This window comes from Corvus hawaiiensis, chromosome 30 (assembly GCF_020740725.1).
Source record: "Corvus hawaiiensis isolate bCorHaw1 chromosome 30, bCorHaw1.pri.cur, whole genome shotgun sequence".
NCBI lineage: Eukaryota > Metazoa > Chordata > Aves > Passeriformes > Corvidae > Corvus > Corvus hawaiiensis.
This window is the reverse complement of record NC_063242.1, coordinates 21,201,060-21,227,644: the sequence shown is the minus strand read 5'-3', so window position 1 is coordinate 21,227,644 and position 26,585 is coordinate 21,201,060. Positions and strand designations below refer to the sequence as shown.

Genomic DNA, 26,585 nt, shown 5'->3' with positions numbered 1-26,585 from the left:
AATGCCTGGAGCATTTATTATCCCCCATCATTTTTTAAAGAGGCCTAATGTTTCCACTTGGCACAGGAGACACACAGATAAAATGAATCAACCCTGAAATGAATTGTGTGAAATGCATTTGTCTGAATTCAAAAAGCTTCCCTGTAGTCAAAAAATGCCTAAGTATTTCTGACCTCTCAAAATGCATATCTCTGAAAAACAACCATTTTTTGCTGGTTTTACACTGTAATCTTTGACACAAAGCCTAAAATGCCTTTAGCTTTATTTGGGTTCTGCTCCCAGAGTCAGTATTAGAAAGTTCATGTTACTAACACAGCTCCTAAACAGTCTTAGTATTAAAAAAGCAAAACAAAATTAAAAAAAAATTTAAAAGATAAATAAAGTACAACAATACATCAAAAAGCTTTCAAAGCACTAAACTCTTGAGACTGAGTTCATCCACTGTGCAATTATGCTGTTTCCTGCCCTGTGATGCCAGGCATAAATTTGACCACAGGGTTTTAAAGGATGGATTATAAGCAATTTTATTTTAATTCATGGTGGACAGAAGAAAAAGTGATAATCCGAAGAGCTGTAGTTTGCAGGGCTGCATTTTGAGATTTATTTTTGAAAGTGATGTATCTCTTGCCAGTTAAAGGGGGGGGGACAGATATTATCCTTCAGAAGAAAAATGGATTAATAAAATGGCCACTTAAAAAATAAAGAAAAAGTCCTTGTTTGTGTCAAGTGATGGGAACAACCGTAATAAATGAAAATAATATATAAACACAGCTGGATAAAGATGTTCATGCTGTGTAGTTGATGTGGTAGTTTATTCATTACTGGCACTGAAACACATGCTGTCTCTCTTTGTCTTTATACCAACTCCTTTTGAGCATGTGAAACTTGACCCACCAGCCTGCATAACAAAGCTCTGCCATGCAAGACAACTCACTGGCACTGACCTGGCACGTAGCTGTGAGACAAGTGACCTGAGACAGAAATCAAACACAGCAGATTCTTCCTGGGTGACCGGAGGCAAGGAATGCATTGGAAGTGATGTGAGAAAGCCCTATGATGCCCTGAAATGGTCAGTAATAGTCCCTCCCTTTCTGGGAGCAATGAAGAGAGACAGAAGCAACTGAGGAGGAAAGAGTATATTACATTAGTCAAAAAGATCTGGCTTTTTCTGTCACTTCATGGAAGGAGGCACAGAGAAAAATGTGGTAGGAATCAGGGAAATGTGGATATGGGATTTGGGTCTTTTAGTAGACTCAGCAGGAGCAAACTTTGCCACAGTACCACAAAGCCCATAGCATGTTTTTGCTAGCAAATAACACGTCTTTCCTTCTCCCTTCTTCTATTCCACCCAAGAATGTGTTTCCGTTCAAACACCACATTCTATTCTCATTGGAAAAAAAATATGAAAGTGCAGCACTGGCTTTGAATGACATCTACAAATGGAAAAGCTGGATTGAAATGTTTCAACTGAAAACCACGATGGGGCTTGGTAGCCTGGAAACCCTGGAAACTCCCAACTGAATCATTATCCTTCACTGCTGACCACCATTAAAGAACACGGCCGGGAGAAATGTCTAAATATGATCAGATTCACAGTAAAACCACGATAGCTAACAGAACTGTCTACTTTTCAGCAGATGCATTTTTGTTATGGTTCTGTATGACAGAAGCTGGCTCTTCAGTTCAAGCTCTACAGGTGGATTCATTCAGCTCTGGAAGTCCCTTTTTAAGCACACTTTATCAGGCAAGAGGACAATACTGATGCAGAGAATAAAGGTGTGGACTTGGGGAATGACAGATTTCCATCTTTATCAATGGGACCAAAGTCCTATGCTGATCAATGAATCCCATCAATACCGTAATGTATTTCGAGCACAAGGGTCATTTTCCCTTCACAGAAGAAAATAATCTGAGTTTGAATAAGCTTCTTTAGCACTTCCAGCTCATGATTTGATCTACTCTTAAAAGTTTTGCTAGCATTACTGAGCAGAACAGGAGTATGAAAAGAAATCACACTTTAAACCAGAACATGCAGACTCAGTTCCTCAAAGAACAGATTTTATTCTGTACTGAAAGAGGAACAGTTTTTCTAATGGAAGTTGCATTTCCACTTCAGAAACATGCTGGTGTGAATGGGTATAGCTATACCGGCAGACCATTGTAGATGTAAATAATCCCTCTAAAAGAAATGAAGAATTTAAGTACAGATTCTAAGAAGTTTACTGAAAGTTTGTAAACTGATGTGAGATCTCCAAGTTAAAGAAGTTCTTAAATGCTGCTAGATTAACTACTAAAAAAAAGAACATTTGACTAACTCAGTTAGCTGAAAAATCTTCTATTATTTTATTATGTCTGAAATAATCTATAATCTTCTAAAGACTCAGCATGGTGGATTTGTAGTATAAAGCTAACAAGAAGATGAAGGAGAAATGTCAATAACATTCGGCATGGCCACTCCCTAGATTATCTGTATATGCCTATCAAAGATATCTCCTACATCCCAGCCCAGGATATATGTCCCAAGGGCCTTTCAGCTTCCAGGACCTTGATATTTAGTAGTACAAAACAGCATCATAACAATGCTATATCAATTCCACAATTAGTGTGCGTATTGTAGATACTAATGCAAGATCTGTTTTAATTAAGTAGTATTTTTAGCTACTCAGAATGACTGAAACTCACTTTTCTCCAGAAAGGATGTATATTGCGTTAAGTATAAATTATCTCTATTTTGAGCTTAAGAACCATGCATAAGACTGTTGCTGTCTAGATTGAAAAAATTATATATAAAATTCTGCCTGAAAGAGAATGAATAAATAATTGTCATCTCCTGACAAACATAAAAGCAGAGGAGGAAACACATATGTGATTTGGAAACAGGATTACTCATAGGTTCAGACGTAATAAATCCAATTACCTTGCTTGATTCATCAATAAATGGGAAAGTAGTATTTGTTTTATTATCAAATTAAGTTATTCTTTGGAAGTAATCCACTTTAAATAATTGTTTCCTAGCATCAAGGAAAAGTAATCAGTAAAAAGGAACATAAAATGTCTTTATACTGCTTTCTGTAAAAGGCTTTTTTCACATTTTTCTGAGCACCAGATTAGTCCATTATAAACAGTGGCAGAGAAATTCAAGGAATCCAGATAAGTAAATGCTGCTTTTATAACATCTTTTGCTCTAACTACATGGCACAGTGATTTAAAAGCAAAAATTCTCACACCCTAGACTCAGAATAAAATGGTCTTCTGGGAACTCTGCAATTCAGATACTGTTCAATTTTCTGTCCTCGGTGAAGCAATGCTGGTGAAACCTTTGACTGCCAGGGCTGAAGTATTCCCAAAAGCATCTTCTACTCACAGGACATTACTCTCTTTGTGCAGAGTACAAAAATATTGGTAAGACTGGTTCACCAATATTGGCACAACAAATACAGGTTCACCTATCTCAGGAGTAATGGTTTAAGCAGAGGTAGAGGGAGGTGGAAAAGCCCACAACAAGCTATCAGTTGTGGCTAAAATATACTCCTGCAATTTTATGACTTATGTGAGCAGAACCTGCAAATGCAATATACGGAGCAAAACAGGGAGAAAATACTTAAAATCTTAACCTTTCTTTTTCTAAATCTCCTTTCTGCAAGGCAGTCATGTCCTCTACAGTCTTTGAACTCTCCAACAGTAAGGCATCTAGAATGCTGTCTCATGTTCAGAGTTTGTATGCAAAAGAATTAAACATCCCTCTGCTTATTGAAAAGGAAATCATCAATCCCACAAATGCAGACAGGGCTTTTATTTGTCATCAAAGAACTGATTCATCTCATGCAGAGTAAGATTCAACACTTGGATTACAGAGATTATCTGGCAGTGACCAGAAGTTTTTGTATTCACTCTGTTCTAGCAAGACTGGGTTTTTCGTCCATCTGCTTGGGAAGCCTCCACTGTGCTTCTTTGTGAAGAGGTGAATCTACTTACATTGCCATGCTAGACCCACCGGCACAGAGTTTAAGACAAAGCTGTGACTCACTGATGATAAATTAATTTTTAAATGAAAAGTTTTCTCACTTTGGACAAGTCACAGTCTGGAGCAGCCTTCCGACAGCAAATGAACAGTTGTAAACAGGAGCTAAAGGTATTGCTTTATGGTAATGTCTGAGGAAAGCACCATGGTGTGAGAATCTGTTTCCATGACCCAGACACTCCTTTTTGCCCTGTATCATGTGTTTCTAAATTGCTAGGAGCTGCAGGGTTGTACCAGACCACAGGTCTCCAATGAATGTAGCCATTAACCCCTCAGATATACAGGCTGTTCAGCTTCCTACTATTGCATATATTCAAGCTAGGATCTAGCGTAGCAATGGACAAGCCACAGAATCCTTTGGAGTTAATTATTTCAGCACAGCAATCTATTTCTGGGTGTCACTAATACTAATGTGGAGGCTGTATGTACTTGTCTAGGACTGTATTTTTAGCTGGCAGAGACCCATCTGAAGGCATAGTTGGCTGTCTAGAGTTGGAACAAAATGTCAAACCATCCAACATCTAAAAATATTAATCTAATTGCATACTGAAAAGTGATAACTGTGTAAGCAAATACAAATGGATGTCAGATTCAAATTCTGGAATATGCTATTCTATTTTTTCTTGTAATAGGCATAAATCATTTTAATTTTTTAAGATTCAATATCCAAATATTTTTGCATACAGCAGTGAAATATTTTGGTTTAACTTTGAACACATTATGAAATAATTCATTTGAATATTTTACAAAAAACCCACAACCCAGCATCCTAATCCTTTACAAATCCTTTACAAATTTACAAATATTTGCATATTCTTTAAAATAATAATTGTATCTGAAAATACTGAGTTCAATCTCATTAAAAACTCAGGTGTCAGCATGATGATTGGAATTGTGACTATAAACATTATAGAAACATTATAACTGCACGTTCTGCTCTGAGTTAGTTTAATCCCACAGTTCCATTTAATTATACTCATTCTCAAATGAGATTGCTGTACCTGAAATTTTGGGAAACCTGTATTCAGTGGAGACTTGTTTAGATCAAAATAACCGATGATGTATCAGAATGAATATCTAGGATAGTCAAATGGAGAGAAAACCAACAGTGATTAAAATAAATGAACAAAGAACAAAACTCATAGATATAAATTAAATCAAATACCTTTAGGCTCCTGTGAAGTCTGAAGCATATCACTACAGGCTAATTTTGGGGAGAAAAATCAGAGGAGGAATTCTGCAGTGATTCTAAATAAAGTATACTGTGAGCACAAGGATTAACTGCAGTGCACTACATGAAAAATTAATCTATTTTTGTCATCTGGATTCTATGACTCCATATTTTTCAGTTCTACTATAAGAGCATTTGTGATATTTCTTCTCCTCTTCACCACACATATATGATTTTTCACTGGGAATTCATTTGAATAACAGATCAAGGGCACCTCTGGAGTATGTACACAGCAAGACTATATGATCAGGGAGGAGCATTTTCCCTTGCAAAATTCTAAATTCTGAAATCCACCATTATTTCCTCACATGGAGTCCATGGCTCCTTTTCTTTAAGTTGTGCTATGGACAGAACTCAGTGCTGAGGAGACCAGCAGTAAGAGACTGAATCTGCAGAGTGAGGACCTGTGTCCCTTAACATTTGAGGGTCTGGCCTGGATGCATCTCTGCTAAAGAAGCCAGAAGAGCTCTGTAGTCCTAGATCTTGTTATGTGCCTCACCTGGAGGGGAACTCTTAACTGGGGAAGACCCAGATTGCTCTGCAACTTTCCTATTCCTGATTTTCTCAAAAAAAGAAAACATGGTTGCGACTGATGTGGGAACTACTGAATGTTTCCATTTGTCTGCAGAGGAGGAAATCAAAGGACCAGAACCCAAAGATAGAGCTTCTGCGACAGGGCAGACTTTGAACCAAATAATTAGAAGTGCTTTGGGCAGAAAAATCTAGCCCTTTCTCACCTCATTTTTAAAATCTGAAATCCCCTAAAAAGGGATTATTAACCTAAAAAGGTTAATAATTGATTTATTAATATTTCCATTATTTGGACTTCTGCTAAGCCACTCATTCCAAATACGTAGCCAAATCCAAATAGGATGTGTGATCCTAGGGCTTCTCATCTCTGGCTTGTCATTTTACAGAACTGGGCAGAACAGAGCAGCAATTAAATAAAACATGAGATTTGTGTTTGAAATGAGAGAAATTATCAAGGCAAACTCAAAATGCACAAACATTTTTGTTAAACAATAGTTTAAAAAACTCTGGGTGATACACAGAGCAATGAGTTTTACTGCCAAAGGTTAAGTTCTGGGTGTATTCATCAGTCCAGACTTCATTATTTCTGAAGCACTTCGTGGGACAGACAAAAAACCTGCCATTATTCTGTCTGAAGATGGCGCCCATGAGGGTGGAACTCACGCCCAGAAGACATCAGAAACCTTAGAACCTCAGTGCTTTCAGAAACCAATGTGGAACTTGTCTTTTACACTCCGTCTTTCCTCAGAAACTCACACAGAGCAATCTCATTTTTCCTACCAGCATGGAGAAAGCAGATAGTCACAGAGACCCCTTTCTGTCTGTGATGAACAGCTGTAGGTCTACAGATGTTGGGTTTCATTTGGCAGAGCGTACCATTGTATCCTCTGTGTTAAAAGGTGCTGAGCTGGGGTTTGATGCGCTGTTGTTAAGTGGCACAGCTCCATTTGCACTTCTTGGAGGTCTGGACCAGTTTCTCTGTCTGGGTTCATCCTTTTGCCAGCTGAGCTCAGTGAACTTAGGTTCATACAGAGAGCACAGGCTTTGAAGTTATCTGAGGCAGGTGTCAATGTTATCATCAATAGCACTTCTGACACATGACTTCAACTGGGATTCTAACTGCATTTTTGCCAATACACAATCCTTTAACTTCCTCTAACTTAGCATAATTGCATTACAGGAATTTCAAGGAGTTCTTTGAACCAAGGTACAATTAACATCCTTTCAAAGAACATTCCCACCCAGCATTTACCCTAGGTAAACTTCCTTTCTGAAGAAACAGTCTGTTTAAGTGTAAATCAGCTTTTTCACTTGTGGAAATAGTTTCCAGTCTCTTCTCAAATACACTTTCACACCAAAACCAGTCTGCAAGGCTTTGCATGTTATAAGGTGCATTTTTAGCTAGAAAGCAGATAAAAAATGAAGTTAACTTTAAAGATGTACTTGATTATTAGAAAATGAGTCTCTGCCTCTAGATTACTAGCCCATGAATTCAAGAAAGAAACGCTACTGATAATAGATTCCTAGATAAAAGATATCAGTGGTCTTCCACTTTTAATCTAATTATTAATGTGTCCTGAGAAATCCGTACTGCAAGCTTTGGCTGATTGGAAAACAAACAGCGGCTGTAGAAAATGGATGAAAACAAACCTGAATGAAGCAAAGACAGGATTATCCTGTCTTCTGTCCACTGTTGAGCAAAGAGGAGACTTCAGCCTCCAGAGCTGTCATTTCAACACCTCTATATAGAACTAAAATATAAGTTTAGAAAAATCCAAGTGTCTTAATCACTACATGGTGTCATTTAGGATGTCATCTGACATTAGCTAATCATGCACATCCTCTCCACTTCCCTAAGTCAGGCACTGCTACTGAATGGGAGAAGATAAGAACCCCGTTTTAAAGAGATTTTTAAATGACAATGTTTAATTTCTTCATTATTTTTAGGAAAGAAAAACCTTTATAAGCCTTTTAAATAACAATCTACGGCCTTGTGGTAACAGGCAAGCAAGTGTAGGTAAAGGTACTGTGCTTTAAGAAGCTTTGAAATGTCATAACAAATTCTGTCCTTTACATCTAATCATGCTGTGCTCAAGCCATGTAATTTCCAGAGGCAGCCCATTCATGTGCTGTGAACATTTATGAGTTTATACATCATATAGTGTTTATTAGAATTTGGATAGAAAACCAAGAGTTTTAATAGTGAAGCTGTATCACATTTTACTAAACACACAGAGAGAAGAGCTTTAACTACTGCCTCTATTTTTTTTTTTCCTTGGATTATCAAGGATTAACTTAATGATTTCTGTGGAAAAAAACCTCATAAAAGGAAAGAGAGAAGGAGAGGAGAGTTTTGGTCATATTTAAACAAAAGAAATCATTGCTAATAGCTAAGTAGATGTGATGAAAATATAATTTCCACAACTTAGAAGTTCAGTTCAGGTTGTTTTGTTCCCTGAGCCAAATGTTCAGCCCTAGATGTCTTTGCATTGGAGAACTAATAAGCTTCATCTCTTTTCAGAAATATCTGATGCTATGATTAAAATACAACCTCCTTCATCAAAGGTATTTTTAGTCAGGAAAACACTGTTCACAGATAACACATAATCACTTTTGGCTCCCTCAAAATATCACTTACCTGTCAAGCCAGGGTCACAAATTTATTCCTGGACTGCAAGGGAAGCTGGTGCCATTGGATAATCCACTTCCAGAGTTCAGGGCCTGGAATAAGAAATCTTAATGATCTTTAACTTCTGGGTTTAGTGGTTTACACTACATATTTGGATATTTCTTGTTCAAGTCTAAAGGAATAAAAGTGCTTATAAAGTTCATCCTACATCTGGCAAATAGATGGTAGAGGAGATCTAAATCTGTGTTCCGGAACTAATTCGTTCAAAATGGAGTCAAAGGAGGATTTAATCAAGTAGAGTTAATAAATTCACCAAGCCCTTATGATCACTATGGTCATGCTTTTAGAAAAGATCACAAATCTCAAAGACAGCTGCTCTCAAAAAAAAAAACAAAAAAAAAAAAACAGAGAAAAACAAATAAAGCGGAACAAGCTTAAGCTCCCAGAAACTTGTTCCTTGCTGTGCTAGTCCAGATTGTGTCTGGGGTGAGAAGATAAAAAGCACTGGATTCACACTGCTCCAAAATTGAAGGAGAGCAGGGGTGAATCAGGCCATTAAATTTGTAATCAGATCTGTTGATTGTCTGTAGTGCTTTTAGTTCTGCTCTGTTTTAAAATAACTGAAATTTTATTTAAAGAGAGAGCATATGCCTGAAACAGGCTAGCAGTCCTGGAAAGCTGTTTGAAAAAGCTGAATTCTCAGATTGTCAGATAATCTCTTAAAATTTCAATTGAAATTTATCAATTAAAAAATCCATAGGAGAACATTCCTGGGAGAGGTTTCAACCAGTGAGCGTGTCTTTTCCATTGAGATGAATGTCTTCCAATCTATTGCATTAGGGGGGTTCTTGGTTGGGGTTTTTTGTTTGGTTTGTTTGTTTTTCATTTGCACTGACAGATCATACCTGCTGGTGCTTCCTTCTTTCCTTCCCAGTGAAAGAAACAAAAATACCCTAACCTTTCTAAGAATTCATTTAGCCAAAAGGTTCAAATTTTCCAATGAGAGAGAATGGATTGTTCATGCTAAAAAAAAATGTGTTCATTTACCTTTGCTCATGCTTGTTTCCATAGCAATTTCTTTGTCAGAAAGACATTAAAATGAAACTAATATTTTAAATTACTTATACACAGATATTTTTCCATATGCAGACACACACGAGTTCAGATATGAGGTTAAAAAGTTTTTCAATTGCATACATAACATACTTTGGCATAATTGCCCAAATAAGCATCAATAACAAAGAAGTTAGCAAGTTCTTCCTGGGAATAACCTTAAACAACACTGCTTTAATCATTTGGTGATCAACCTTGGATTGGAAAGAGAGAGCATTATGTATTTCCCCCACAGCTATGGAGTCATTTGTCATGTACATTATGAGTATATGGAAAGGACATTCTTTAAACAAAGGCAGCAAGAAATAAAGTCATCTTCAATCACTGTCATGAATACTCTGCTTAATTGCTGATGGCTTTTATTTCACTGCTTTGCAATGCCTAGTCTGCTGTCTTGCAGCCAGGTGTTGCAACAGATCAAAAGCTACAGTGGGCTCTTACCCTTCTCTAGAAGTGCAGAAACAAGAGCAGAACCTGCCAGTTCAGACCAATAACTGCTGCTCGGCGATGACCATGCTGCAGGAGGAAGCAGATTTCTCCCTGAGAAGGCACAAGACAAATATCCTTCCCACTCACTTTCCCATGATTGAAATTGCTACATCTTTCTCTTACACATGACTCTTACAATCACAGCTCATTATCCTTGACCTGTCCTTAATGCTGTGCCTAGGGAAAGGGCTGAATAGACTTTTTGACTGCCCTGTTCCCACAGAAAACTTGTTTTTTCTGTGAGAAGCCATATAGTTTTTTAAAGTGTCTACCTTGACAATTCCAAGAGACCTTGGCTGTATCAGGAAAGAGTTTTGCTCTTTTGAAAGAAATATTCCCCAGCCTTGACAAGAAGTAAATATATCACCTAAAGCTACCTCTGCTTTTATCTTGTGTTTGACATCCAAAAGGAGATCTAGAGTGTGTGGCTGGTTGGCCGTAGAGGAAATGGTAATTCCATCCTAATGAGGAAAGCAGGCAATTCTGGAGGGAATCCAGTCTACAGGGAGAAAGAATCAGATTCAAAGATCATGCTGATGTTGGTTGCCACATGCTATGGTCTTCCCATTTTAGAAAATTCCACATTCCTTTGAAGCGCCCACAGAAACATCTGTGGATTTGTGGGTTGATCCTTGTTAAATGTTAACTACTTAATGCCACAGAGCAGGATCTCTCAGCAGAGCCTGTCATTTATTTGAACAAAATACTGCAAAAGAAGCAGGGTAAGTTTTGAAAAGTTGTCTACCCAAAACTTAGTGAACATAAATAATATATTTCTTCCTGGCCTTGGTCTGCTTTAACACAGCAGCAAAAAAGCAGTCTTGCCATTGCTGCTGAGTGCAGCTAATGGTCTTTTTTGTCTAAATTACAGCTGGTCCCTCTAAAAGTGCGTTTCCTGCCAAGTGTGGTTTCACAAAAAGCTGAGTCAGAGTATCTGGGGGGAGGGACCAACAGCAGCAACGGCAGCTGGACACGGGCCCAGGGCATTAATGGCACTTCTAAAAGAAGGCTGAGAAACAAGAGTGTTCCTGAGAAAAAGGTGCAAAACTGGAAGGCAAATAAACTGTAAGGCAGGACAAGTTACAGTGTACTATTTCCCATAAGGGAATATCATACCATAGTTGCTCGATGACATAAAGACTAATGCCTTAATATTTAGGAGCTGGTCCTTTAAAATATTCATGTGCTTCCTATCAGACTGAGGACTCAGATGCAGTCAGGTTGCCATGCATCAGCACAGTGGTCTGCCCCAGGAAATTTGAGGCAATTTACCCTAGTTCAGGGTTCTACAGGAGAGACTTAAGTAAGACAGCTGACTTTATTTCGCCTGAGAACACACACATTTGCAGCTATTGTACTTTGATTGATAAGCTGTGGGCTGTTAATTCACACTAGTATCCAGTGCACAAAAAATCTGAACCCTTGTGAGAGCATTGGCCAACTTTCTGACTTCCAGCTGGGGTAAGAGCTGTGCCACCTCATCTACCTGGGCTTGCCCTCAGCACTACCATCCAGAACTGTCTCTGAAAGACAGAAGATGACAGGGCCACGCAGACAGCAATGGTGATGATGAGACAGGATGAAATAACATTTTCTTTTTTGCATTTCATGTTTGGAAATGGAAATAGGAAAAAAGTAAAGGAGGTGAGGTGGTATTAGAAGTGTCTAAGCGGCTCCCAACTTTTCTGGCCACTTGTCCCTGTTCCCTGTCACCCTCAATTGTTGTGACGGCAAAGCATAAGAGGGAACACAGAATGAACAACATAAGGGATTACATGCATTTGCAAATTAAGCCTCACTAAAACTCCTTGTTTTCCACCCAGAAAAGTAATTGAGCTCCATGTACAAACTCAGGGGTCAATGTAACAAATAGGGCAAGAACAAGTGGCTGCAGGGCTGTTTCAGTCAGCAGAACAATGGAAAAATCTCCATCTAACCACAACCACCTTCTTAATTTTCAATGTCTTTTCCAGCTCCAAGCTCTAGTTCTAGCCACCCGTGACCTGATCTTGTCTCCACTTAAATAAACTGTAAATTTGCCATTAACCTTGATAGCAGTAAGATTGATTCTTGATATGCAAAGGATATGGTTTTCCACATTTCTTCAAGGGTAGTATCAAGGAGTACACCAGCATTACTGAGTCCAGGGCTCTTCCCTGGCTGCCCTGTAGCAGATCCTTGGTCCCCAAGAAATCAGACGCCAAACTCCGCAAGCCCACCCATACCCCACTGATACATGGTATTTTTAAATTCCAACACCACAGCAGTGGAGAGCAAGGACTGCAAAGGAGAGCAAACTGCAAGCGATCCCACAGCAGGACACATTACTTCTCTGCAGTAGGGCCCTTTTGTGAGGGCAGAAGGTGTGTCCCACGCACAGGGTGGGGTCCCACAGCAGCTGCTGCCAAATGAGGGCTGTTCTGCCCAAATCCCTCCACAAAAGGAGAGCCACAGAAGGAGGAAGGGAAAGACCACATCAGGAATCACAGAGATAGCCTTCAGTTATAGTGAAACCACATGTGTAGGCTACCAAGTTCAAAGCAAACAAACACAAACTTGCTTGCAGCCTTGCCACAGGCAGAAAGCCATGGCCAAGAAGACCAAGCCTGGCTTACCTCTGCAACCTAACACAACTGCTGAGCAAATTCTTTGCCCAGAGCAATGAAGAGGCAGAAGTGCCACATTGGTCCTTTTTATCTCAGTGAAGAAAGTAATCACAAGACTTTATTTTTACCCTGGTCACTATTGCCTCCTGACCTGTTTCTCGTTTATAGGTTTTAGATACAACCTGCTCTTTCTCTTTTTTTTTCTCTCCCTGCTCATACTTTAAAAGGATTATTGATGCAGATATGCAATACAGAGAGGAAAGGCGCTCCTTATGTTCCTGTATAACCTTAAACATCATTTGTGGAACCGAATCAGCAACACTGACCTGGAGGGATGTTCTGAGAAGCCACTAACAGATTGGTACAGTGAAGGTTCAGCTCTGATGTTGATGGGTCCCTTATGGAGCCAGTTATACAATGAAATAATAATAATAATAATTTATATAACCGTTTTCTGTATCACACCTTTTCTTTCAGAGTTGTTGGGTTTTGGTTGGGCTGCTTTTTTTTTCAGGAGATATATTTGTTGCATTTAGCTTACTCTTGGCCCAGATTTTCAGTTGTAAAGAATGTCACAGCCTAACAGCCTAAATTTATTCATGCTTGGTTTATTTATTTTCTCTAAGGAAACATTTTGCATATCAATGGAAAATACGAGGGCGTCTCCTTCGAACCATTTATTAGGGTAACTGTTAAAGGACGCTGCTCACAGTGCGCTGAGGAAGCAAATGATACAGACGTTTTGGGCATTCAAATGTCAGGCTGGACATTTGTGTGCTGCAGGAGCAACCTGTGGGCTTTCTGCTGATGGCTCAGCTCTATTTTACATGTACTTGTTATACTACATTTTATTGTTGTTCATAGTAGCTCACTTATACATTCCTTTTCATTCCTTAATATTTTTCCAGATGAAAATCTGCCTGAAGCATTTTATGTACTGATAGATGTTCTCCTCTTCTTTCTCTTGCTTTATTTCACTCTTCTGTAAGAAAACTTGACAAAACTGATAAGCTGGGGTATTTAAGGATACAGAGATACAAACATCTAGAGAGAGAAAAGGGACTATGGCTCAGGAAGGTAATTCAAGTTTGTACAAACACCAAGCAAAGTGGCCTGGAATGCATGGGGGGGTCCTTCCAAGATGTAACTGCTTAGTAAGCTACTTTATCTGCTTCTGGCTTGTTTACTTCTCTTTCCTGTGCATTTCTAATTGCTCTTCCAGATGTCTCCCTCATTTTTCCTCATATCCTATCACGACAGAAAGGTAACAAGGTGCAGGGTCTCCAAAGTGAACAGGCAGATTCGTGCTGCTTCACAGTTGTCAATTTTGTTTGGATTGTATTTTCCTCTTCTGTCCAATTTTCAGCCTGTAGCTGCTGAAACAGTTCAGAGGAGCTGACAACTGTACACTGCTCTGTTAACAGGGGGCAAGTGCTAGGAGGAAACACCCATTTTTCTGCTTCCAAGACTGGAAGGCACATTGATAAACATGCAGCGCACTGCTACTCACAGAAACCTGTTTCAAATGAACTTTAAATCTCTTTGCTGTCTTACTTTTTCTAGAAGTGTTAAGGAGGTAGCAATGTGAGGCCTGGACTATGCAGAGACAGTTGGAAAAATTATGGCCTGCTAATAGCCCATTTAACAGGTTAAATGAGCATAAATAAATGTAGGATTGTGTGTTTCACAAGATTTAATTTTATGCTAGTTTCTGTAGTCATCGATTTTCCCCTTTTCTTTCCTTGAAGAGCACCCATAAAGGGAAACGCTATAGGCTCAACTTCTTTACGTCCTCATAAGGATGCATAAGAACAGTTAACTGCTATAAGCCCCAACATTTTTAGCTTTAAGGGAAAGCAGGACTAGAATACCAATGTAAATGGGCATTATTCAGAGCAGCTGCCTCTGGGCATAGTATCTCTGCCTCTCTGCAATGAGCTCCCTCATTAGCTGGCAGGAAGGAAGGGGTGAGGTTGGGAGGAGTGGGGCTGACAGACAGTGCTCTATTGACTGGTGGGGATGTCTCCCATGGGCTCTTTGGGAGGCTGGTGAGGGTTGCTGCTGCCTCAGAGGCACTTGAACCTTGAAGTGTTAGAGTTTTGTCTCATCCCCTCTGTGGACTGGTTGGCACTTCTGGTAATTTTCAGTTAGAAAGAGGAGATAGTGGGGAAGAGGCACAAAAGATCCATTTTGAAAAATAAATGTGGAGTTTTAGTCAAAAGGAAGGATTTGAGTAATCACATACTTGTATAATTTTGAAATGGCTGGGCCTGGGGCAGGGTCCAAGATCATACCCCCTATGGCATCCCATGATGGCTCAATATTGGCAAAAATGGTTTGATTTGGTTTCATTGGTTGGTTGGTTGGTTGTTTTTTTTTAATAATTCAACATTTTCCCTGGACTGACAAATATATGGGTTTGGCTTGTATATCAGTGTGCCGGTTTGGACAAATTTGGAGGAAAATATCCTCTGATGGAAGGCAGGTTACAACCACCCTCCCCCACCAGGTTCGGGAAAAAAGAAATTTTCCTCGGAAGAAAGTGAAAGAGATAAAAACTATTTCTTTAACAAACACACAGGAAAAGTATAATAATGCTAAATAATAAAACCTCTTTCTGTGGAGAGAAAAACCTGGGGAAATTTCAGAGTCCTTCTGTAGAAGTGGTCTCTCTCCTCCTCCTTGGAGCCGGGTCGTGGGCCCACCTCCAGGGCCTTGGTGGAGAACTCTCCTGAGGAGTTCTGATGTTGAAACAGTCCAGAAGAGAAGAAGGGAAAAACCGAAGTCCCAGGAAAACAAAGTTCAACTCTCCATCTCCCTCTGGAGAAGAGGAGCCGAGAGCTGGCTGAAAAGCAAGAAGGGTGCTTCCTCCGCTCTTGCTGCTGCAGAAGCAGAGGAGTGTGTGTTCATGTCCTTCAACAACTGCTTTGAAAAGTTGTCTTGGTTTTTTTCTCTCCCCCCCTCTCAGCTCAGTTTAAAGGCACAGAAAGGCACAAAGTTAATTTCTGGGCACAGAGCAGCGGTATGGGATACACATCATAAGGTCACCCCAAGACACTCAGTAATGCAGATTAATGATTAGTGGTACCAGCTAACTGCAGTTTACCCTAAGTCTAATATATTTGAAATCTGATTTTGTTTTTGAGAAGGGTAGGTTGTTAAATACCATGATGCCTTCCTAATATTAGACTGTATTTTGTTTCTGCTGAAATCATAGAATCATAGAATTGTTTAATTCATGTAATTATGTATTCATGGCCAACTCCTAGAATTCCATAATCCTGTTTGGATAGTGCACAGAGTTTGTTAATAGCAAACAACATTTTTATAGCTGGCTCTGCTCTGGACCATTACAAAGTCTGATATTTATGGGTAGAAGAGAGTTTGATGGTGTTCTAGCAACAACCAGGACAACCTCTAGACATAAACCTTATTTCACAGACTCAGCCACCTGCACGTTATATTTTTGTGTTAACTTTGAAACCAGTAGACAATATATTTTAGGTAATGTGTCATTAAACATAGTACTTTTTCAGATTAATAGTGTTACACATTCCTTATTTTTATGTTAGGGTTGCCCCATTGATCTTAAGTATGAAGTTAAGGTATACTAGGGCCAGATTGACTCTTGACATTTCAAGATACTTTAAAAAGCCTTGTAACAGCAGCTAAGGATTTCCATGCAAGTTATTTCATGCTCTGCTCTTCTATAGTAAGAGTGAGATTAATATAGCAACTTCCTTCAGTGATTCATAGGTGTGGTAACTGCCCCATGGGACCACTGCAAGTTGGCAGAGTAGAGCAGACTTGCTCTTCCACCATTGCCTACAGGGTCTTATTTCCCTTTTTTCTCCTAAAGATGGAGCATTTTTTCTGTGAAAATAAGCTGGCCATAAAGTGCAGCAAGGAAATAAAAGGGTGACAGAATGCATTTTTTGATTGTTGGATAGCTGCATTCATTGCTGTGTTTCAGAGTGGCTCCAAGACATGTTAGTCAGACTGGTGCTCTGGACACAGCACTGCCAAATGCATTCATCAGGCCTCCAAAGAGGCAGAGAAAGCTTCAGTCCAGAGGTATTAAACAACCTTCAGACCCAGTGTCTAGTTAAAATTAATGAGCCAGAGTCATCAGCATGCTCTGGCTGTTCTGCACTGCCCCAGCTATAGAAAGAAGATGTAAAACTAGTCTGATGGGTCAGACAAACACCATTTGAGATTGTTTCATATTTCTAAAGAAGCACAAGAGGAACTGGAAGACCCGACCCAGGCTGTTCCTAATTCCCTCTCTAAGTCATGATGGTATTTAATTGCTAATGTTGCCAAACATATTGAAAAATGTAGTAATTTGGAAACCATGCAAATTAAGAGATCTAGATTGTTCTCTACCTTAGTCTGCTAATATTGATTATACTTTATAAAGCATGTAATTATGTTTCTGAGCACAGGAGTAAAATACACTGACAAGTTTTCAAGTACTGATCAAAATCATGCATTAGAGTGACATGACTATTCTTTGTTTTTGAAGGAATTTGGCCATAAAATTACCTTCTTCTCAAAAAAGAAAAGAAAATATTACTTGCTAGATCCACAAAGGCATTTAGGAGCCATTGCTCAATAAAAATCAATGAGAAATAAGTTTTTAAATGGCTTTGTGGATTCAGCTGGTATGTAAATGACAGAAGTTTCTACTTCTTCTAGATTCCTTATTACAGGTAGAAGACAAAACTGATTGCAGAATCTATAAAATATCAAGGGGGCAAGAGGAAAACCTTCCCAAGCAGAGATTTCTGGTATCCATAGCACTAGCATAGCTGCTATCCATAGCACATCTTACTTACTTACATCTCCTAAGTAATGTAGTTGGGTTTTTGAAACAATTTCTCCTTATTTTCAAAAAGGAATGTGTGCTTTCAGAAGCAAAGCCTTCATCATCTGATTCCTCAGTTCATTCAAGGGAGCACATAGAAAATACACACATCAATATGTCGAGCAATGGTTTGAGGCAAAAGTCAATGTTCTGGACAATTGAAATATTTTCTGAAGTTTTCACACTTTAGGAAGGATTGAAGTACCTCGAGCCCCCATGGATTTCAAAATGGCTTTTAGATACATGACTCAGTCTTTATTCTCCATAAATATACACAACTTTCCAGCAATTTTATTAAAATGTTATTCACATGAAAAGGAAGAAAAAATCTCTTATTGTCTGTTCACCTTTTATTGCATATGTAGGAAGTAGAAAGCTGTGCTTACTAGGTTGGGAAAGACCTCATTAAGTCAAGGCACTGAAATATCTACAGTTTAACCTGTTATAGAAAAGGAGGACAAAATGCACTCACAAATAATATAATCATCACATCAAAAAGAGGTTGTCAGATAAACTGTCACAAATAGTAGAGAGTGAGCTCTAAGTTTAAGAAAAAACTCCTGAGTAAAGGATTTGTTTCTTCCTTCCTTCATAATACTATAAATAAAAATAATTCTGAAAGTTCATGGAATTACACCAATATGGGATAAGAAAGCATCAGATTAATAAAATGCATACTGCATCAGCTCAAACAAGAGATTCCAGATGGATTAGGAATAAAAGCATTTTTGAGCAGACCTCACCCAGATTGTAGGCACATTCCTGCTGCTGTATCTGTAACATGCCCTGCTCTCTTCAGAAGCCCTTGCAGTGCACTGCTCCTGTTCCAGATATGAGGGCAGCATCCAGCATTTGGCTAGACCATCAGAGCAGAAGCCAGAACAGCTTCCTGCTGAGCAGACCTGAATAAAATTATGCAGAGGACTTTGGTAAAAATTAGTGAGCTTCAGTAAAATTACACAACAGACCTTGGCAAAAATTAATTGCATAGTCTATCCTAGAGCACAAAGGAAAGCAGGTCCAAACGAACAGCAGCTGAGTTTGGCCCACATTGGAAAGAGCTGATTTTGATGCTGGTCAAAGGGAAAAAAAGGGGAGGGGGCGGGGGGGGGGGGGGGGCTGAAATTTATTTTGTTACTGATCCCAGCAGGAAATGAAAGCAGATCTTTCTCTAAGGCTCTTTGTGGAGTCATACTGTTCTGAAATTTTCTTCTTTGTATTTCTGGGAATTATATCCAGTGCCAAAGTACCTTCTTGTTTAAACGATGTTTTGGATTGCCAAAGTGGTGAGGAATGTGTGCCACGTCACACGGTTTCTGTAATTCTGCATAAAAAAGCAGATGAGGCTGGTTTGACCGCTGTAGAAACCTCAGTTATATTGAAGGTTCCTTGTGTTTTGTAGCACTATAATCAAAAGGTTCTGTATAATTCAACATCACTAGAATAATGGTTGATTTGAGAAAGTACAGGGATACAAATAGGAAACTGAAGAAATTAAATTCAGCAAGACTGTGTAAGACTTTAGTGGGATTATGGAAAACACAAAACTATTCAGGCAGCAGGCTGGGTTGCCTAGAAATGGGGTAATTGTTTAAAGTAGTTAAAAAAGAAGTCATTTATGCTCCTGGGGCCTTTACTGTTAACAGACTGGTTATTTCTTAATTTTCTACCTTTATGGAAGTGCAGGTGAGCTCCGCATAGTACAACCAACTCACATCACTCTGTAAAATAATATTATTTTGTGCAGTAGATATCCACATTTCCATGGGAAGGGATTCATTTTTCAGAGAATTATAGCCTTTGGAGAGAGAAAAGACCTATTAGGTCATAAAATCTGTACCTCTGCCAGTACAGGATTTGTTGCATCGTCTGTGTATATTCATTAGTGTTTTGTTCAAGCTGTTTCTCAAAGAAGCAAGGGGACTTCCAGTGCTGAACCAGGGAAACAGAAATGTGGCTGAGTTGATTTCACCTGACAGTTGCCCCTTATACCCTCTCTACCTTTACAAGTGTTATTATTAAATACACATTTTCGTTTTCAGAAATGCCTCTGTACTAGCCAAATGTTTATTACAATTCCATCTTAATTTAAATTAAAAATTTCTTCTCTTTCAAACAGCTTCTGTGTCTCATATTTTGGCAGAATTGAGGTTACAGAAATTTAGGAAAAACAAAATTATTCCTTTTCTGAACTTTTCCATGTCTCTGAATATGGTAACCAGGATGTAGGGGTTGACAGGTGAAAACTTCGAAGAAACAGAAATGTACTTTATGTCAACATGATGTAACATTTCACCTGCCTGTGTCTTATCTGAATTTCAGGCAAATCTGCATTATGGAAATTTATCTCCACTTTTGAAGAGGCTTCAACCTATGCTCTAGAACAAATGAGAAGTTGCATATCATTAAACTCAAGCCCAAATAAGGGCTCGAGGTCAAGCATGTATTAAACTGTTGTTAAACGTCCTTGATGAACTTGATACTTCAAGAAAAATAGGAAGATATGTACAATTTCTTGTTCTCATTCATAAATGCTTTTCAGTAAAAAAACATACTAATTTTGTCTAAATTCAAATTTCTTCTATGGAATTCAGCTCAGCTGTGCAAATATAGAAGGATTTATTAAGAAGCACATAATCATAAACCTCATCAAACAAAATCACATAAAATTTCACATAATTGCATAGTAGACACAAGTCTTACTTTGTGAAAGCTGAACTCCACATTATTTTGACTTTTTTTGTAATTTTAAAATAAGCTTTGTATGAATTTCCAAAGTTGTTTTAGGAGTAGTTTTATTATTGTTCCTACACTTTTGGAGAATGATAAAATTAATATGTTCTCACTGATCTAGTGATAATCAAAATCACCATGTCCAGACTGGCCACTCAAATCATCTTAGTGTTTACAGAGGGATAAAAGTGCTAAGATAATTTCCTTGGCTCCTTGTTCACAGGACTAATTGCTTAATTTTGTAAGCCAATATGTTGTGTGGTTTGGCCACTCTGTGTTGACCATTCCTGGTATTTTAGCACCTTTTTAAAAAAAAAAAAAAAAAACATGAATTAGGGCAATCCTCTGAAAACTTGTTGAATTTTTTTCTGGTGAAAGGAGACCAGAACCTACTGCCATCTTTTGCCATTCCATTTTGTCATTTGACTTAGTGAAAAAAACTCCAAACATTAGCAATGTAAACCTGACTCTGCTGAGTATAATATGAACACACTGAGATATTGAAATGTCTGTTCAGTGCTGCTTGTCTGTGGCCATCTAGAACGACAAGCAGGAAAGAGACCTCCTGTGTGTGTGCTCATGTTTAGGAGCATACTGTACCTCAGGAGTCTGCATGCACTTTCAGCATGCTATTAAAAAAGTTGCAAGGTTTATAAAGCAGAGGTGCTTCTAGATTGTATCATATTGGCCAGTCACACTAGTGCTGTAATCAACAAAATTGCTCAGCCTGGAGCTCTTTCAGTATAAACAGGAAGGTGGGACTGACAAGGTGTTTTCAAAAGCATCTGCTAGGGAACATATATTCCTGGTTATTGAAAACGTAGATCTGTCAAACTTTTGGCTTCCTGCATGCCTGCATTCCCCCGGGCTTCCAGGGGCAGGTTTCCAGCCAAGATGATGAAGATTGAAGGTGGTTGATTGTGTTCACGATAGCTGGTGGATAGACACTCTGCTGAGGCCTGCCTGTCACATTATTTTTATGGGTTCTGACAACAGCACAGTTGAGCTCATGAAACAGATGATTCATCCTATGTATAGCTTTTTCTGCGTCTGAGATATATATACATATGCATTAAAAACATGGTGGGAACTGTTGTTGCAGAATATGTCTGCATAAAGAGAGACAGTAATTCTTCCTGAAGGGGAGGACCCACAAAACAGAAGCGACACTCTGGCACTCTGAAATGCTGAAATGCCATTCTAATGAGATAAGCAGCATTTAAAATTTGTGCTCCACTGTATTTTCAACTGCATTATTTTCTATGCATCTAAAACTTTATTAGCAGTGTAAGGGTTTGTCTGGGAGTAATGTGCCTTTATTTGTACACTTTTTACCGAAAGAAACATGTTCAAAAGCCCTGATAGCCTGTTCTTCGGTTGAATGATGGTCATGCGGGATTTACAATTGAATTGTAAGGACAGGAGGACAGCAAGAATACAAGTGACAAATACAAGAGTCTCTCTGCCAGCAGGGAAGAAGAGCTGTAATGAGCAAAACTCCCAACTTGATCTAATTTAGAGCTAAGCAGAGCTTCAAGAATGTGTGGGAATTAATCTTTTTATTTATCCAGAATGAAGGAGCAGAATTAAGGTTAAGCGGAATAGCTCTGAAATGGACAGATTTGAATTCCCTCCTGAAAAACATTGCATCTAAGTGCCTGACAGCTAAAGTTCATAAGTGCAACAGCAGATTTTTAAGAAACTGTAAGAAACTGTTTGTTCTTTCCAGATGGGGGATGGGGAAGAGGGTCTGGGTTTGACCAATAATGTGATCATTGTTGAAAATCGACAGCAGTATAAGAAATGAATGGAGAATATAGTCTTGAGAAAAAGGAAAATAGAAAAGTGAAAAAAGAAGAAAAGAGTAATGAGTTTTCCTGACTTAGGCCCCAGCTAAGCAAAATGTCTAATCAGAGGGCTAAGAATTTGCAGTGTTTGGTCTCTTAGCTTGAAGAGATGTGATCAGCATGCAAGCATGGTTGTGGTTTCTGCTCATCTAGGTTCCTACAGCTTCCAAACAGCCGTATCAAAACTCCACTTGTCTGCCCAAGCAATTCAGTTTCAGCCTAAATAAAATTAAATATATGAATGACTCATAGAAATAATTCCATGTTGGGAATCTCATAATGTCACTACTGTTCTTTGATATAAGGCAGGTCACATAGTTGGATTCAGCTTGCACATAAACTTATTCTTACAGTTGCTGACTTTTTGCACTCACATGTATTTTCATGTCCTCCACAAGCTTCTTTCATCTTTCCTTTTGGCAGCTTGCCAGTATAGTAGCCAGATCCCCTATTATATGCCAATTAATCCCTTCTTGATGAATTTGAGCCATTTGTATTTTATTGTGCACAGTACGGAAATACATCACGGCAAAATGTAGTATAAATAGGGCATGGGTTAGTCAAGTATAAAGGCTTTTTTGTCCTCTACTAGATGTGTATTTATCATTTCAAATTAAAATAACCAACATCCTGCTACACTAGCCTTTTCCATTGTATTTGAAAAGCTTTTTAATAATTTTTTCCGTCAAAACAGAGATGAGTTACTATACTGTGCAGTTCTTACAACTAAAAGTAATTGTTCAGTAGTAGTAGGCTGCAACCAATTAAAAAAGGCAGTTGTCTCCAAGGAGGTTTCTGCATATCTGTGGCCTCTGCCCAAAGAGCAGGTTTGGTGCTATTAGCGAAACACCAAGACATTTGTGTGGTCCCATGAAGGCAGGGGCATGTGTGTAGAGCACAGTCAGAAAACATTTTAATTGGATGCCCACAATGGATTGTCAAATCTGCCTCTGCTTAAAGCACATACTTAAATCCAGCTGACTTTACTGACACTGCTCCTGTGAGGTAAACAGGGTGTTCAAGCACAGCTGAGCTGAAGACTTTGGCCTCCTTAGAGCACAGTCCCACACTGTGACTGAAGTGACAAATGATCCACAATGCCTGAAAGACAGAGATTTTTCCCTGTCTTTTCTTTCCTTCCTCCTATTCCCCTTCGTGTCCCTTCACTAGATATTTACCCTCTCCCCTACATCTCATCAGATTCAGTGCTTGGCTGACCTCTAGGTAAATTCCTTCAGTTTGCTTTAGGAACAGAAAAATTCCGTATACACTTTTTTCCCAGGTTATGTTCTGCCATTTTATTTAGTTGAGGTGCTGTGTTGAGCTCCATCACCAAAGCCAGTACAAAATAAGTGGGTAGCCAAGAGCAAGAGGGTAGGAGAGCTTGGAGGAAAGGCAGAGTCTTCACCCTCATTGCAGCTGCTCTTAGTTCGTATCAGGTTGCATTAGCCACTCTTTAAAACTAAAGTGACTTCTGAAATGGCAACATAGTCCCACCTCTTTAAACACACATGTGTTCATAAGGGCATTGGCTGAACTGATCTTGTTAAGTCCAGTTCCAGTTATAAAGCCCTGCAAAGGCATTTCATTGCATAATATTATTCTGATGCCTAGATGCTTCGCTCAAAAGTCAAAAGGAATTAAAGCTCTGTTACACAGCAAAACTGTGTACCCAATTAGAATACATAAACTGTTCAGACAGAAATGTCTGTGTGTTTAAGAAGAAGAAGGATTTAACTTTTAACCAACCTTAGAACACATCCTTGTATGTATCCTTTACTCGTTAATCTGATTTTATTTAGTTCTAAAAAGGGGCTTTGCATGCTAATTCAGATTAATCAGGTCTGACTGCATGTAATTAAAAATTAGTAAAACAAAGGCAGACCCTAAATCAATTCTTAAAGAACATCTTCCTTCAACTACAAAAGATTAGACTTTATGCATCAGTAGCTCTGAAAGGAAAAGCAGTTATTATTGAAGAGTATGCTAACATTTTATCATTAAAAAATGAAGCACGTTTGCCTAACAAAATTAAATGATCCAGACAATAAAGCACATTTGCCAAGATCAAGAATGATAAAACCAACAGTAGAGTAAAATCCAATGCAAAAAATATTAAAGCCCATTACTGCAATGAGCTTTTGGCAAAGGACCTCTGTGCAATAGAGGTCATATAAAATTTCCGTGTTTGCACTGGATATAACCCAGGGAATTCATTCCAAGCTTACAGTGGAAAAACTATTGGTATTTTTTGTGTGCTTCATAAACAATGCAACTTGCACCTTAAATTGGATTAAAATTAGGAAATTTTCCTTAATTTTCTAGTCTTCTTTTTTAATCCATTAAATTTAATTAATTAATTGAATTTTTTTAATCCATTTTGAATTTATTTGAGAAGCCTTACTCACCAGCTTTAGTTTATTGCAGTTGGATACTATCATCACAGCAAAATATCAGAATTTCCAAAGGTTCTTTATAATTTCTTTAGATTTATTTTTACAAAAGAGAATATTTGGAATTCTTACCAAAAAAAAAAATTGCAAATATCTGTAAAACAAAAAATTTCATTACAGGGACAATGAAATGACCAGAGCAGACACACAACAGTTTCTTTCTCAACTAAAGTAATGTCCTTGGTTATTTTATGTGAAAGAAGAAAAGGAAGGTTAAAATTCAACTCTGTCCCCAGAAAACAGGCCTTCTTCTGCCCTTTGCAAGTCCCATTTGTGTTACTAAACATCTTTCAGTGGAGTCTTCAGCCTGAAAATAAGAATTCCCCTGCTCCCCCCATCTCCATTCAGGTATCAGGGCCAGAAACATCAGCCCTGGAAGCTGCCACTGCAACTACAGTGAGGTTATGATCGCAGTGGCAAGGGAAGTCCTCCTCTGGGACCTGAATATAAACCACTGTGGACATTATGGCCCATCTAGGATAATCTCCAGGAGCAATGAACCTGGATGTGTTCGCTTGCAGTGGTGCCTCCTCAGCAGATGAAGAAGCTCACTGGTGAAGGGTAGAGCATATGGCAGTTGCCTCCAGCAGCTGACATTTATTTGCCACAGCTGGGAAGGATGCTGTCCACCAACTCAGGGGGCAAATAGCCCCAGAGGTACAAGTGGGGAAGAGAGGCAGTTACTAAATCATCCCTTGAGATCAAACACAGCGTAGGCTTTTTCCCATAATAGGTATTTATTGATGCTGAAAGCCCCGAGTTTTCACAAAAAAGTGGAATTCCGTATATTGAAATCAGCTCTTCGTGAGGACATGCACTCTGAAAATGTCTTATTTACTTCTTTGGGGTCAGCATTTTAAGATGAATGCTGTCTTGTCTGGGTTACCCTCCAATTATTAATGGCTGCTGCAAGCATTTGTCTAACAAGGGATTTCAGAAAATGACACAGTTACAGTTGCACATATATTAAATATAGAGCTTAGATTTATCTCAGGACACATAAGACATCCTCTGGGAAAGCTGCACAATGCAACCATGCTTTCTATTTTTGGCAATAATTAAACTATACTATGAAGAGTTATTAGACTAAATGACACTGTAAACCCCAGAAGCAAAATATCTAACATCACAATATGATGTTCTTAGTCCCGTCTCATACCTCATACTTTTCAGCTCTACTGAAAATGAAAATTAGAGTCCATGGAAATAAAAAGGTCTTTTTAGGCATGGAATAACATATTAACTCAGTGAGAAAATAAATACTATTTACCTTTTTCTGTTTAAAAATGTAAATTCTTCCTGCTGCATGAATTTGTAAAGTAAAATTGCTCAGTACTTATGCATCTCTCATGCTTATCTTCTAAATCAACAGTGATAAAACCAGAATTTTGAAAGTAATAGAGTATATAATAGGAAATTCCCTTTGTCACTTGCATTGACACAGTGCAATGAAGTCCAAAATATAAAAATATAAACAATGATTCTGACAATCGTCACTTGGAAGATAAACATATCATGGATTATATATCTTCTTTTAAATAATGCATCACAAGCTTTTCTGAACCACTGCAGTTCCTACTCAAGGTGTTGTAAAAGCTGAGCAACCTGAAGCATATTTATACAGATTAAGTGGTTTCTAATACTCCAAAGAGCACTTAATCTGCATGAATCTGCTTCGCGTTGCTATGTGCTTCTAAAGCCTGAAAAAGGAGCCTAAGTGATTCTGAAAGTCTGCTGCACATTCGTATTTTGATAAGTCAAACAAAGGCGAAAATGGAAGAAATATGTTAATTGGCCCTGGCAAGCAAGACAAGCAACTGGCAATCAGAGGCTTTCCAGCCTGAGCTTCTTATTCTCCAGCCATGTCCTTAAAACGTCTCAAATTATACTAATAACGCAAGTTATTATGCTAATATAGACTCAAAAATGGGATAATGCTGGAAATGATGTATCCTTGATAAAAATGTTCCATAATCACCATGACTAATGTTTATTAAAATGCTGCCCTAGAAACTGAAGCAAAGGCCAGCTGGTTACCTTAAGGGTTCTGCTGTGGCATTTTTCA

The 26,585-nt window shown here is 38.5% G+C and overlaps 1 long non-coding RNA gene across 1 annotated transcript; it reads right to left on the bottom strand.

Annotated features, from left to right (window-relative positions):
• Positions 1–5,021: 5,021 nt before the first annotated feature.
• Positions 5,022–8,658, bottom strand: LOC125318644. Its single transcript, XR_007200462.1, has 2 exons — positions 8,422–8,658; positions 5,022–5,098 (listed from the first exon to the last, which is right to left on the bottom strand). It is a non-coding gene; the product is annotated as an uncharacterized LOC125318644 (long non-coding RNA).
• Between the last annotated feature and the right edge of the window lie 17,927 nt (positions 8,659–26,585).